Source organism: Piliocolobus tephrosceles, chromosome 21, assembly GCF_002776525.5.
Source record: "Piliocolobus tephrosceles isolate RC106 chromosome 21, ASM277652v3, whole genome shotgun sequence".
Classification (NCBI taxonomy): Eukaryota; Metazoa; Chordata; class Mammalia; order Primates; family Cercopithecidae; genus Piliocolobus; species Piliocolobus tephrosceles.
Window position 1 is genome coordinate 39,248,031 of NC_045454.1, and position 13,874 is coordinate 39,261,904.

General features: G+C 58.8%; 1 long non-coding RNA gene across 1 annotated transcript; it reads left to right on the top strand.

The window, feature by feature from the left end:
• The first annotated feature begins 4,707 nt into the window (after positions 1-4,707).
• On the top strand, positions 4,708-13,189 carry LOC111523806. Its single transcript, XR_002725615.3, has 2 exons — positions 4,708-4,907; positions 11,011-13,189. It is a non-coding gene; the product is annotated as an uncharacterized LOC111523806 (long non-coding RNA).
• The last annotated feature ends 685 nt before the right edge of the window (positions 13,190-13,874 follow it).

Sequence of the window (13,874 nt, forward strand, 5' to 3'; positions counted from 1 at the left end):
TTGTTCCCCGCCGCCCCAGCCTCCCCTCCAAAGACCCCTCGTCCCCATCCCCCGCTCATCTGGGTCGCGGCCTCGCTGTCCCCCATCTGGATGCCAATCCCCTCGCTGGCTCGAGGGCTCTCAGGTCCTGGGCGGGAAGGGGGACACTGCTCCTGGCCCCAGGGACCCCCAGGTCGCAGCAGAGTGGGGGGTAGGAGGGAGAGACGGCCCCTCGCCGGCCCCGCCTGCCACCGCCATTGTTTACCCGTCGGCTGCCTCCTAGGAAACTTAACCCGCCCGCGGTAATTTTATTTGGGAACTTCGGCCAGTTGCCATAGCAACCCCCAGTGACGTCAGAGGGGCTGGGGCCCGAAATCCCTGGGAAAGGGGGGTGATAGGATGGGGGGGACCCCCAGAAGGGCTCCTCCTTAACCCTCTGCGTACCAGGTCCCAGTCAAGCGGGGACAGCCAGATGTGACACTGCTTGGGTGCCCCCACCAATTCTGGCTTGGGGCCAGGTCAGGGTGGCAGGCCAGGCCTTGATGTCATCGGGAGCTGGGTGGGCGGTGAGTCATTCCTAAGGTGGGGGCTGGGCCAGGCCCGGGGGCTATTCCTGTCTGACCTGCCCCACCAGTGCCCTTGAGCAACACTGGGACCCTTCCCTGGGGATTTCAGGCACCTGGCTGGGGGTCCCCACAGATCCCTGGGACCTCTGTGTCCCTCTGAACCATTACGTAGGTATACAAAGTCTTTCCTGGTGCTCCAGACACCAGGCGGTTGAGTTTGTCACGGTGAGCTGGGGCCACCGTGTAGTGTCCTCCTCCGGATGTGGGGAGTGGCTGGTGCCCTGGTGAGGGGGCAGGGATGTGGTGGGATCCCGGCTCAGTCCATAACACAGCTGGTCGCCAGGGCGACAGGAGGCAAGGGCCCTGACAGGCATGGGGGGTCACTGCCGCCGGCCGGGGGCTGGGCTGGGAGGAGCAACTCTAACCGCAGTGACGTGGGACTTCCTCGGCAGGGCCTGTTTGATGTCTCTGTGTGCGGCGTTGCTATGGGGCCCAGCAGGCGGCCCTGCATGTGAGCTGGGGTGACCTGTGGGCCGGCTGGGCCTGTCAGGGTCCCTTCATCCAGGTGTGCCTGGTGTATCACTTACCCTCTTTCTACCTGGGATCAGCACATTACATGTCTCACCTCAAAGCCTGGTAACAACTGCAAATTGCACATTTTCAGCCCCATTTTTCAGCTGACAAAAATGAGGCTTAGGAAGTGTAATCGCCTGACCCCAAAGACACGGCAAAGACATCCCAAAGACATCCAGCTAGAAAGCTGGGGTGTAGGGCCTGGTGCCGTGACTCACGCCTGTCATCCCAGCACTTTGGGAGGCTGAGGTAGGCGGATAACTTGAAGTCAGTAGTTCAAGACCATCCTGGCCAATATGGTGAAACCCTGTCTCTACTAAAAATACAAAAATTAATCAGGCGTGGTGGTGGACACCTCTAATCCCAGCTACTTGGGAGGCTGAGGCAGGAGAATCGCTTGAACTGGGGAGGTGGAGGTTTCAGTGAGCCGAGATCGCACCACTGCACTCCAGCCTGGGCGACAGAGTGAGACTCCTTCTCAAAAACACAAGCCAAAACAAAACAAAAATTTGTTCCTCTTCCACTCCACTCCCCTCTCTACCTCCATGAAACTGGTCTACTCTGCCAGTTTTCCAATGTTCCAGGCACCGTCCTGCCACAAAGCCTGTGCACTGGCCATTCTCTCTGCCTGGAACTCTTCCTCTTGATGTCTGCCTGGCTTCTCCCTCAGTGCCTAAAATTTGTGTTCAAAGTCACCTCAGGGAGGCCTTTCCTGACCTAAACTTCACTCACTTCATCTCTCTTGCCTTTTTCTAGATTACCCATAGACTTACCACCCAACACCTTTTATATATATATATATATATATATAAAATATAATTTTTAAAAATATATATGGATATATAATTTAAAAATCTATATAGATATATAATTTTAAATATATATAGATATATAGTTTTCAAAAATATATATAGATATATAATTTTTTTTTTTTTGAGACAGGATTTCCCTGTGTCGCCCAGGCTGGAGTCTGGTGGCGCAATCTCAGCTCACTGCAACCTCTGCCTCCCGGGTTCAAGTGATTCTCCTGCCTCAGCCTCCCGAGTAGCTGGGACTACAGGCATGTGCCACTACGCCCAGCTAATTTTTGTATTTTTAGTAGAGACGGGGTTTCACCATGTTGGCCAGGCTGGTCTCGAACTCCCGGCCTCAAGTGATCAACCTGCCTCAGCCTCCCACAGTGCTGGGATGACAGGCAGGAGCCACCGCTCCCGGCCACATTATATATATATATATCTTTATACTTATCTATCTGCTTATCACGTTTGTTTCTCCCATAGATGCTGGTCCCAAAAGTACAGGGATTTTTTTCTTCTGTTTTGTTCTTTTCTGTGTCCCCAAATGCCCGGAACAGAGCCTGACATATATACAGCAGATACTCAATGTTTGTAGAATGAACAAAAGGGTGTGTGTGTGTGTGTGTGTGTGTGCACGCGCGCGCGCATGTGTGCGCGTGCCATGCCATTTGACCAGTTGACCTGGTCTCACCTTCACCCTGTCCCTTCACCACTCCCTCACCTGTTGTGTCCTGGGTAAACCAGCAGGCTCGGGACTGGGGCCTGTGGAAGTAAAAGTCAAGGGACCCAGAGGGAGAGGTGGGGGCTCTGGGAGGACCCTCTGAGTCTGGGCTGAGGGATACTAGTGAACCGGGGTGTGGTCCAAGCCATAGGCAACAGAACAGTGAAAATTAGATCAGAAAAAATGTGGGAAGAAGTATCCCCAGAGGCCAGCATGGATGAGGTGTTCTCCCTGAATGTGAATTGGACTGATGACGGGAGAGGCAATGTCTGGATGGAAGGCCTTATTATGGGGTGAAGGGAATTCCGGAGGGGCAGTGTGGATAGGGATGAGGTAGAGATCTGAGGTTTGTTTGTCATTGTAATTTGGTCACTTTCTACTTTTGCAATGACAAGTTTGTCTCTGTGTGTGTGTGTGTGTCTTCTGCAGGGAGACTCCCCCCCCCCCCCCCCCCACCCCAGGCCCGCCCTGGAAATGCCATTCTTGTGTGTAGCTGCTCAGAAGGTCATGTAGTAAGTTACTCCCACCTTCTGCGCCCCGCCCTGAGTTGGGGAATTCTGTGCCACCCCAAATCTTCCCCTGGGGCCCCACTAGGCGGCTCTGCCCCTCCTGCCCCAACCTGTCAGATCCTGCATCCTGGGCCAGCCTGCCCCTTGGGCCCCACAGAGAAGAAAAGACCCTAGAGCCCCCAGGGCTGGGCCCCACGGGATGGTAGCTGGGTGTGGCTCCTAAGTCCCTCTCCCCAGTTCCACCAGGTACCAAGGTGAGAGCCAGCTGAGCTGATGAAATGGGGGACCTTGGAGGAATTCTGGGGTGCAAGGTGTCACAGAAGCGTCCAACCAGTCCCTCCAGTCCCTTGGAGGGCCTGGCCTGCTGCTGGGTACCCCCGCGCCCCCACCCCCAGAGTTACTCAAAAGGGGAGGCTGCTCTGTCACCACCCACAACGTGGATGAAGAATTGCATCCCTAGCCCCAAGGATGACATCTCAAAAATACTGGGGGCTGAGTGGGAAACATCCTCCAAAGCAAGCCCCCAAAACATCCCCCACCCAGGTCTGGGAAGGGTCCTGCGGGTTCCAGACCCCCGCTGTGACGCAACGGTGGTTGTGGGTGGTGGATAGGGGTCCATCGGCCTGGAGAGGGCAGATGGCAGCCGGACATGCCCAAGGAGACTGGTGTGGTTGCAGAGGGCACCCCGCCCCTTGATCTCAGAGTTTTGTTCCTGGCCCCCCACCTGGGCACCGGGCCAGGCCCCCAGGCAGGGCCTCGTCCTGAGGAACAATGCAGCCGTGTTCCTCCCTGTGGAGGCTGGAGGATGGAGCGGGAAAGACAGGCACACCGGGAAAGAGGGAGGGATTCAGGGAGGGCCTTGCTCCCAGGGCTTCTCTGGGAGCCCGGGGAGTTTCCCAGAGGTCCCAGTGTGTGGGGGAGGGTGCCGGGAAGCCTAGGGGGAGGGGACCCAGACCCAGGGGCCGCATGGCCTGGGACCAGAAAGTCTTTTCGATGGCAGCAGGAGAAGGTTAGGTAGGATAAGAGGAGGAACTTCCTAAGGCTGGAGAAGGCGCTGTGGAACTGGAGGAAGTGTGGGTTCCTGTTTGGCGGCATCCCAGTGCAATATCCAGACCTAGGCCCCCCTCCTCGGGTGGGGTCTGCAGCGGCCAGTGTGCCCTGGGTCTGGGACCGAGCCCACCCCCCAAAACCGCCCCTCACCAATCTCCATTCCCAGGGGCTCAGGGCCTTCTGGGTTGCCTCTTCCTGGGCAGGGGCAGGCCTTAGACCAACAGGGGTTCCAGAGGTGGGATGGGGGTTAGACCCTTTGCTCCAACCCTACCCCCGCAGACAGAGCCTTGGGCTTAAAACCCGGGACTGGGACCCAAGTTCAGGGGCCAGAGGGGGAAGTTGGGCTGGGTTTGGGGCCCCGGCTGATTTCGGGACAAGGAGGGAGAAAGTTGGCCTTGAGTTGGGGGACGGGACCGAGTTGGGGGACAGGACAGAGAAAGTGGGGGCGGGCCGGCTCCGGGGGCACATGACGGCGACGCCCGCCCCGCCCCGCGCCCGCCCCCTGCCCGGCCCGGGGAGGGGGGAGGAGACGAGAAGGTTTTAAAAGCGATTCGGCCCCGCGGCGGGCCGGCCAGTGAGTGGGGTGGAGCGCGGCCGGCGGCCGCCCCCGGACGGTCTCGGGCCCGCCGCCCGCCCGCCTGAGCCTCGGCCGGCCCGGCCCGGGGCGGCGGCCGGAGCCCGGAGTGCGCGCCCGGCTCCCCTCCCCCCGCGGGTAAGTGGAAGTCGGGAGGGACCCGGGAGGGAGGCTGGGAGCGATCGGCGCCTCGGCGGCAGCGGCGCCGGCAACTTTTCCGCGCCTGGCTCGTGGGCGGAGTGGGGGTGCGCCCGGCGGGTCCCCAAGAGCGTTGCGAGAAGCGGAGGGCGCCGCCCCGCGCGCCTTGAGCGCCCCGCCGCCCGGGGTGGGTCGGGGATCGGGGACAGTGCGTCTGACGGCGGCGGCGGCGGTCGCGGAGTCCCGGGGCGCCCCCTACGGAGCGGGGGAAGGGCGGCCCGGCCTCTACTCCCTTCCCAGGGGCCCCCCCACCCCGACCCCCCAGGAGACGCATGGGAATGCGGTGGGGAGGGTGGGTCCCCGCGCGACTTGGGCAGGTCAAGGTGGACAGAGAGTTGGCAGAGTGGGAGGGCTTGTGTCCTGCTCGGACATGGGGCTTGGGTTGAGGGGCTTGGATATGCATATGCCTCCCCCACTCCTAGCCCCCGACCTGGCCTTTGGACGGGAAAAATGGGTTGGGGGGGTCTCTCAGAGTTCTTTGGATGGGGGCAGGGGTGGATACTGGTCCAAGTTCTTGACGTGTCACCCAGTGGGTAGAGGGAGGGTCTCTTGTTGGGCAGGGGCTGGTGGGAGCTGGGGGGACGTCTCCTTTCCTTTCTGCTGATCCAGGAGAAAAGCGCTCATTCAAGGTTGCATAGGAAGGGAAGCCGAGTTGGGGACCAGCCCTGTGCAGCTCGGGGTCCCTGTGCCTTTTGGCTGCAGGAGGAGGTTAAAAGGGCCTAGACTGAACCCCGACCCCTCTGTCTTAGCCCCAGAGCGTTCTCTGATTTTAGCACTAGATTTGGCAGCCCCTAAAGCCCTCAGCCCTAACTGACCTTCCTGCCCTGCCCAGCTCAGCCCAGCTCAGCCCAGCCAGGCCCCAGACCCAGGGGCTTCTTGAGTGTTTTGGCTGTCCAACTGGCTCCTTGTCACCTGCCCCTTTCCCAACCCTCCCCAGCTGGCAGCCCGTGACTCCCGGTCTTTGAGGGTGAGGCTGGGGGCTGTAGGACCCCTGGCATAAGGGGTGTCCTCTGGCAGTCCCCAGCCGGAGGGCTGTACCCAACAGGTGCCCGGGCTTAGAGGCGAGGTGATGTTGGACACACCCTGTCCGCTCGCCCACATGCCCTGCCCGGGCCAGCCTGGGTACATGTGTTCACATGCCGATGTCCTGGGAAGGCACAGGCCCTGGGGCTGGTGCTAGCTTTGTTCTCTGATCCCGTGAGGCACCCACGGCCCTCTGCCCTTGCAGCACGTCCTCTGGGAGCTCCTTCAAGACCCCAACAGGCAGGCCTTGCCTGTGGACCTAGAGGGGGCCCTAAAATAGGTGCCGGCCTGGCCTGGGGCTGGCACGCGGAGCACATGCGTGACAGGGCGTGTCCAGAGGGTCGGGCCTGTCCGTGCTGGCCTGGCCACTGAGCCTCCGCCGACCCTTGCTTGCTGGAGAAAGACAGCAGAGGCGGATGCTTTAGGAGGGACCCCCGTGTCGTGCCCACCCTCTAACAGTGCAAGTGGACACCAGATGTTCCATGCAGACCGCAGCTGCGGGGCAGGCCCCCATCCATCGGCAATCCCAGGATAATTGGCCTGGTGGGTACACCGGGGTGACCCGCTCGCCCTGATCTAGGTGGTGCTTTGATACCTCTTAAGGCATTTTTTGGAGTTTGCCCTTCACCTTGGAAAACTGGGTGGGGGATTCTGTCCTCCATGAATAATGGTGCCAGGAACCTTGGGCGATCTTGAGAAAACTCCTTCCTGTCCCTCTGTTTTCCACGTTGGATGTGTTTTAGGCCACAGTCAGGCCTGGCTTTTTTTTTTTTTAAGACTTATTCCGTGACCTTAAGTCCCAATCTGAATCTCTGAGCCTTAGTTATTCTAGCTGTAAATGGAAAGCATTCAGAAATGGGATGGAGAGAAGTGTACACTTCCCCCCTGGCCGCCTTCTTCCCTCCTAGTGTCCTGGGTGGACACAGAGGTGTGTCTGGGGAAGGTGTGTCTTTTAGGGCCAGTCGCCTGGGAAGGATGTTGAGCGGAGGGTAGTGGGTGTGGGTGAGAATCCTTGGGCAGAGAAGGGCGCCGCCATGCTGGGCATGGCTGAGTCACGCTCCAGCGACGCCTTGCCCCAGGGTGCTGGAGCTGGCGCCACCCTGGGTGTGGTCACTGAGCTGTGGCCCTGGGCAGAGCAGGGCTGGGTGGTCTAGGATGTGGGGACTCGGTGCCTGGGGAACTGACTTCGAAGATGCCAAGTCCCTGGGCCTCCCGCCTAGCCTAGATTCTGGGGTCGCCCTCCAGGACCGTGGTGGCCCACACCCTGAGAATGCCTTGGGGAGCCTAGGGGCCCGGGGCCTTGGGCCTGGGAATTGGTGCATTGAGGGAGGTGGATGGGGCCTAGACGCCAGTGACTGCATTCAAGGCCAGTGGACCCCCAAAGCCAGGCCCTCGCTGCAAAATATCCCTATGTGGGGAGAAGGCAGAGGTAGACCTGATGACGGGGTGTACTGTTCTACTAAGGGTTTCCAACATGAAGACGAGGGGCCCCTGGGAATTCTGTGATTGGTTTGGGAAAGATTAAAGTCTAAGGGGGGGTTAGAGTGGACTGGCTGGACGCAATGGGGGCTGGGATGTCACTTTCATGGTTCCCCTATTTATAACAAGTGATTCAGCCCTCACTTACTCACCCCTTCCTGAGCCTCCCCCCACCCCAGCCCTGGGTGGGCAGCGGGGCCCACCCACTTGTCAGTGCCCTGACTTTCCCCACCCAGTGCCAGCCTCTGAGGTCTGCCCATTGGGGCAGTTGTTATTGTCGCAGCACTGGGATTGGGGCAGAGGGGCGGGGGGCTGGTGGTCAGGCGGCGCTTGGCCGGGCGGCCCAGGTTGGCGGCTGGCTCGAGGCCCAGCCCACGGAGCTTCTGCTGAGAGTCTGGGCCCATTAGGCAAAGCGTTAGTGACAGGCTGGGAGGGCGGGTGGCGCGGCGGGCAGGGCGGGGCCTGCAGCCCTTGGTATTTTCCGATCCCAGCTGCTCTGTGAGGGTGGAAAGTATTTGGGGACCAGGCTTGGGGGCGGAGGTGGTGGTGGCGCCCCCGGCGGAAGCTGCCCCTGATTCATTCTTGGAGCATGGGGTTGGGGGGGGGGGTAGCGGTGCACATACATACCCGTGTGTGTCTGGTCCATGCACACGCTGTCTGGGGGGGGCATTCAGGCATACCCACATGCATTGGCTGGCTGGAGTGTCCTGGTGCAGCCTGGGGCCTGCTTTGCTCCCCAGCCCAGGGGCCCGCCCTCTCCCTCATGCCTACAGCTGCCAGGAGCTTGGTCCCCCTCCGGACACCATCTCCCAAGAGCCTGAGAAGCGCACCGTGGTTGGTAAAGGGAACTCTGGCTCCTGGGCACCTGCATGGCAGCGCCCCTTCCACTCAAGACCCAGACCTTTTGTGCCTGCGAGGATGGGGAGTGGCCTTGGCCCTGGCCCTGGGCTCTGTGCAGGGGAAACCCCACAGGAAATGAGCCTGGCCAAATGGCCGCCCTTCCCGTTCTCGTCCCTGGGACACGAATGTGCTGTCTCACTTCCGGAGGCGGCCCAGGGAGGCTGGCTGCCCTGCGGGGCCTCGCCTGCTCCCAGTTGGCGCCTCCAGACCCTAAGGGGACAGGGCTGGGCTGGGGCCTGATGGGAAAGAGTGACTGGTATGTGTGTATGTGCGTATAGGGAGGGGACAAAACAGGACGTCCCTCGCCGCCTGTCTCGAAGTGGTGAGCGCCACTAGATCGGGCGGACACTGGGGTCCTCCGTGGTGTGAGACGTCCATGTTTCTGTTATCCTTTGCCTGGCAAAGATAGCAGCAGTTCGGTCGTGATCATGTTTATCACTCCTGGGATCCTCACCATGACTTATGAAGTCCATACTTATTATCCCTGTTTTGCAGATGGGGAAACTGAGGCCCAGAGAGGTTGAGTGACTTGCCCAGAGTCACTCAGCTCAGAAGCTGCAGAGCTGGGGTTTTCAAATCTGGGCAGACTTGGGCTCCAAAACTGGAGTCTGCTAGCCAGCTGTTGGGCTCTTATCAAAAGAGGCTCCACTTACTAAAGACTTAGGGTTGGCTTCATGCATTTGTGACTCGGGCAGTGTCACGGCACCTCTGCTTGGAGGGACCTGGAGGTTAGTTTAATATTGCACTGCCGAGGTCATGAAATTTTTTTAAATTATTTTTTTGTGTCGTCGTGTTGCCCAGGCTGGTCTCGAACTCCTGGCCCCAAGCAATCTTCCTGTCTTGGCCTCCTAAAGTGCCGGGTTGACCCACTGCGCTCAGCCTGAAATCATTTTCTTTCTTTCTTTTTTTTTTTTTTAAAAAAAACTTGCTTTTGTTTATTTTAGAGATAGGGTCTTGCTCTGTCACTTAGGCTGGAGTTCAGTGGCACGATCATAGATCACGGCAGCCCCAAACTCCTGGGCTCAAGCAATCCTCCCACCTCAGCCGCCTGAGTCGCTGGGGCTACAGGTATGTGCCACCATTCCTGGCTGATATTTTAATAAACTTTTTGTGGGCCAAACACTGTGGGTCATGCCTGTAATCCCAGCACTTTGGGAGGCTGAGGCAGGCGGATTGCTTGAGCCCAGGAGTTGGAGACCAGTCTGGGCAACATGGCGAAACCCCATCTCTACAAAAAACAAAACAACAACAACAAAAAAACATTAGGGCTGGTGCGGTCGGTGGCTTACTCCTGTAATCCCAGCACTTTGGAAAGCCGAGGCGGGCGGATCACCTGAGGTCAAGAGGTCGAGACCAGCCTGGCCAACATGGTGAAACCCTGTCTCTACTAAAAATCCAAAAATCAGCTGGGCGTGGTGGCGGGCGCCTGTAATCCCAGTTACTTGGGAGGCTGAAGCAGGAGAGTCGCTTGAACCCGGGAGGTGGAGGTTGCAGTTAGCTGAGATTGCCCCATTGCACTCCATCCTGGGCAAGAGGGCGAGATTCTGTCTCAGAAAAAAACAGAAAGAAAGAAAAAATTAGCCAGGCACGGTGGTGCATAGCTGTAGTCGCAGCTACCCCAGAAGCTGAGGTGGGAGGATCATTTGAACCTGGGAGGCTGAGGCTGCAGTGAGCTGTAATTGCGCCCCTGCATTCTAGCTATGGTGACAGAGTGAGACCCTGTCTCAAAAAAGAAAAAAAAAATTTCTTTTGTAGAGATGGGGTCTTGTTGTATTGCCCAGGATGGTCTTGAACTCTTGGCCTCAGGTGACTCTCCTGCCTCGGCCTCCCAAAGTGCTGGGATTACAGGCGTGAGCCACCATGCCTGGCCTGAAATTCTTAGTTTTCAAACTAGAGGGCCATGTGTTCATTTTGCACCGGGCCCTGAAAATTCTGTATCTCACCCTGGTGCTGGGCACTTACTGAGTGACATACACATTCGGTGACATCTCACTGGGCTGTGCAAAAGAGGCTCTTGGCTCCATTTTACAGATGGAGAAACTGAGGCTTGGAGGGTCTCTGGGAAACTGTGGAGCAAGGATTTGAACTTTGGGCTGTTAGGGTGGAGAGACCTGTATCTTGGAGCTTGGATCCTGTGCTCTGGGGGACAGGGGATGCGTGTCTAGGAGAAGACGGGGGTGCTTTGCTGCTGGCATCCGCCCTGGTGGGTGTGGGCTAAGCCCTGACCACTGAGGAGACCGGGCCACGGGGGGGAGGCCCTGGCGGTTTCCTCCTGCCCTCCAGGCTTCTAGGAAGTGGCGCCAGCTGGGGTGAGATCACTTCCTCACCCGCCTGCCCGCCCCCCCCGCCCCGGCTTCCTCTCGCCATGGCCCCATTTGGCCTGCCCAGGGCTCAATGAGGCGGGGGAGCTTGGCCATGCAAGTTGCTGTAGCTTCCTCATCCTGCCTGGGCCCTCTAGGTATCTCTGCCTCTCCAGTGCTGGGGCTGGAACGGAGGGCACAGCTAGGCTCCAGCTCCCGGTGTGGTGGCTCCTGCATATGAGAAAAGGGCTTCCCTGTGATCGAAGGAAGCGTCTGGGGACCTGGAGGGGAGGTGTCCCCAAATCTCATTACCTCCTTTGCTCTCTCTCTCTCCCCTCCAGGTGCCAGCCTCTGGCCCCGCCCGGTGTCCCCCTCACCCCTGTGCCACGGCCGGCTGGGGTTCCTGGGGATGGGATTTGCTTCCTGTCACAAATCACATTGCCAGGGATTTCCAACCGACCCTGAGCTCTGCCACCGAGGATGCCGCCCGGGGACGGGGTGGCAGAGGCCCCGAAGCCTGTGCCTGGCCTGAGGAGCAGGGCTTAGCTGCTTGTGAGCAGGGTCCACACCAAGTCGTGTTCACAGTGGCTAAGTTCCGCCCCCCAGGCCCTCACCTCCTCCGGCCTTGCCGCCTGTCCCCTGCTGCCGTCTGTCTGTCTGCCATCCTGCTGCCTGGCCTCCCTGGGCTCTGCCTCCTGTGCCTACTGAGCTGAAACACAGTTGGTTTGTGCACACTGGCTCAGTTCAGCAGGAACAGGGGTCAAGCCGCCTTGGAGCCTGCAGCCCGTGGGCTGATGCTTGGAGCAGAGATGAGGGCTCAGAATCAGACCTGTGTCTGGAAGAGGGATGTGGTGGGTGGGTCTGGCTGGGCCCAGATGTCTGCTGCAGGCCCTGACCCCCAACTCTGCAACTGGGGACCCCTCCATGGCCACAGCTCAGGCTGGGCTGTGGTGCCAGCGTGGACAGGTGGGTGAGTGGGTGGCCCTTCCATTAAAAGGGAAGCCAGCTGTGTCCTCTCCCAGGAGGCTTGGCCCCTCCTCTCCCAAGCCTGGCGGGGGCACTGGCCTGGCCCACACCTTCCTAGCAGCCAGTTACCCAAGAGGAAGCTGCCTTGGGCCTCCAGACCGTTAAATGCCAACTCCTGGCTTCCGGTATCAGGCTGGGCTGACCAGACCTGGCCCCTTCTTGCTGGGCCCTGCAGTTTTCTAACTTGCGGGGAGGAGCAGTGACACCCACCCCACATGTAGGGCATGGAACAAGGTCCATGTGGACCCAGAAGGGACACAAAAGCAGGTCTGCTTAGTCCTGGGGCGCTGGGAACTCAGCTGGGAATAGCTGATCCTCCCTGCCTTGAGGGGGTTCTCAGGGCAGGGAAGAGTTAGGACTCTGTTGTTTTTGTTTTTGTTTTTCTGGGAGACAAAGTCTCGCTCTGTCTGCCAGGCTGGAGTGCAGTGGCACATCTCAGCTCACTGCAACCTCTGCCTCCCGGGTTCCAGCGATTCTCCTGCCTCAGCCTCCTGAGTAGCTGGGATTACAGGTGCCTGCCGCCATGCCTGGCTAATTTTTGTATTTTTAGTAGAGATGGAGTTTCACCATGTTGGCCAGGCTGGTCCCGAACTCCTGACCTCAGGTGATCTGCCCGCCTCAGCCTCCCAAACTGTTGGGATTACAGGCGTGAACCACCGGCCAATTTTTTTTATGTCTTGTAGAGGCAGGATTTTGCCATGTTACCCAGGCTGGTCTTGAACTCCTGACCTCAACCAATCAGCTTGTCTTAGCCTCCCAAAGTGCTGGTATTACAGGGGTGAGCCACCGTGCCCGGCTTTTTTTTGTTTGTTTCTGAGACGGAGTCTCACTCTGTTACTCATGCTTGAAGTACAGTGGCGTGATCTTGCCTCACCGCAACCTCCGCCTCCTGGGTTCAAGCGATTCTCCTGCCTCAGCCTCACGAGTAGCTGGGCTTACAGTAGGTGCCCACCACCATGCCCGGCTAATCTTTGTATTTTTAGTAGAGACAGGGTTTCACCATCTTGGCCAGGCTGCTGTGATCATGGCTCTTTGCAACCTTGAATGCCAGGGCACAAGTGATCCTCCTGCCTTAGCCTCCCCAGTAGCTGGGAGTACAGGTAATGCGCCACTGCACCTGGCTAATTTTTAAACATTTTTTGTAGAGATGCGGGGGGACGGCTCTCACTATGTTGCCCAGGCTGTTCTGGAACTCCTGGCCACAAGCCATCCTCCCACCTTCGCCTCCCAACGCGCCGGAATTACAGGTGTGAGCCACCGTGCCTGGCCTCTCTCCATTACCTTGAAATCAGATGGGAGGAGGCTTTTTTCTGGGTGGGACTGAGGAGGCACAATGAAGTCCCCCAGGTCATCGGGGCTAGGCCATTGCCCTTTTCCCCACCCTGGGTAGGCGTGGACAGAAGCTTGCTTGGAATGGGATGGAGAGGAGAGATTGTGCTGTGTGTCATGTCTGTTGTTCAAGTAAATAAAAGTTGCCCTGACTTCATTCCTGAAGATCTGGTCTGTGATTCACTCCTGCCTCCCATCGCTGGAGTTTCAGCTTTTGATTGGCCTGAATTTACCGTCCTGGCACTCTGGGCTCCTGCCTGCCCATCCCTACCCCACTTGCTCTGAGGACAGCAGCAGGGTGCCCCGTGCTTGGAAAGGTGACCTTGGGGGTGTCCTGGATTGTGGGGTGACCATGAGGGAAACCCTAGACTGGAGAGGTTTTCACATCGCTGATCAAGGGAGGATGGAAGCTGATCTGAAGTGGTGGTGGTGGGGTGACCCTGAGGGAAACGCTGAGCCTGAGGGGTGACGTGGCGATAACTAGGATTTGAGGGTCTTGAGCTAGTGACATTTGGGGGCAACTTGGACCTACGGGATTACTCGGGCCTCAGGGGAAGATTTGGGGTGCCTGGTATCTGAGAATGCTGGGGGGGAACTTGGGTTTGAGGGATGTGACATGAAGGAAACCCAGTTCTTAAGGGAGACATTTGGATGTGGCTGGGACCTGCGTGATGCCCTAGGTACATGGGAACATTCGTGGGTGAGTGACACCTGAGGGGCACAGTAAAGAGTCCCCCTGGTCCGAAGGCGGCAGGGACCACAAGGGGGTGCACTCCGGACTCTCCACCCACCTCCATCGTCCCAGACCTTCAGGCGGCGCCACGGAGCGCGCGGGGCAGTCCCGGGTCCG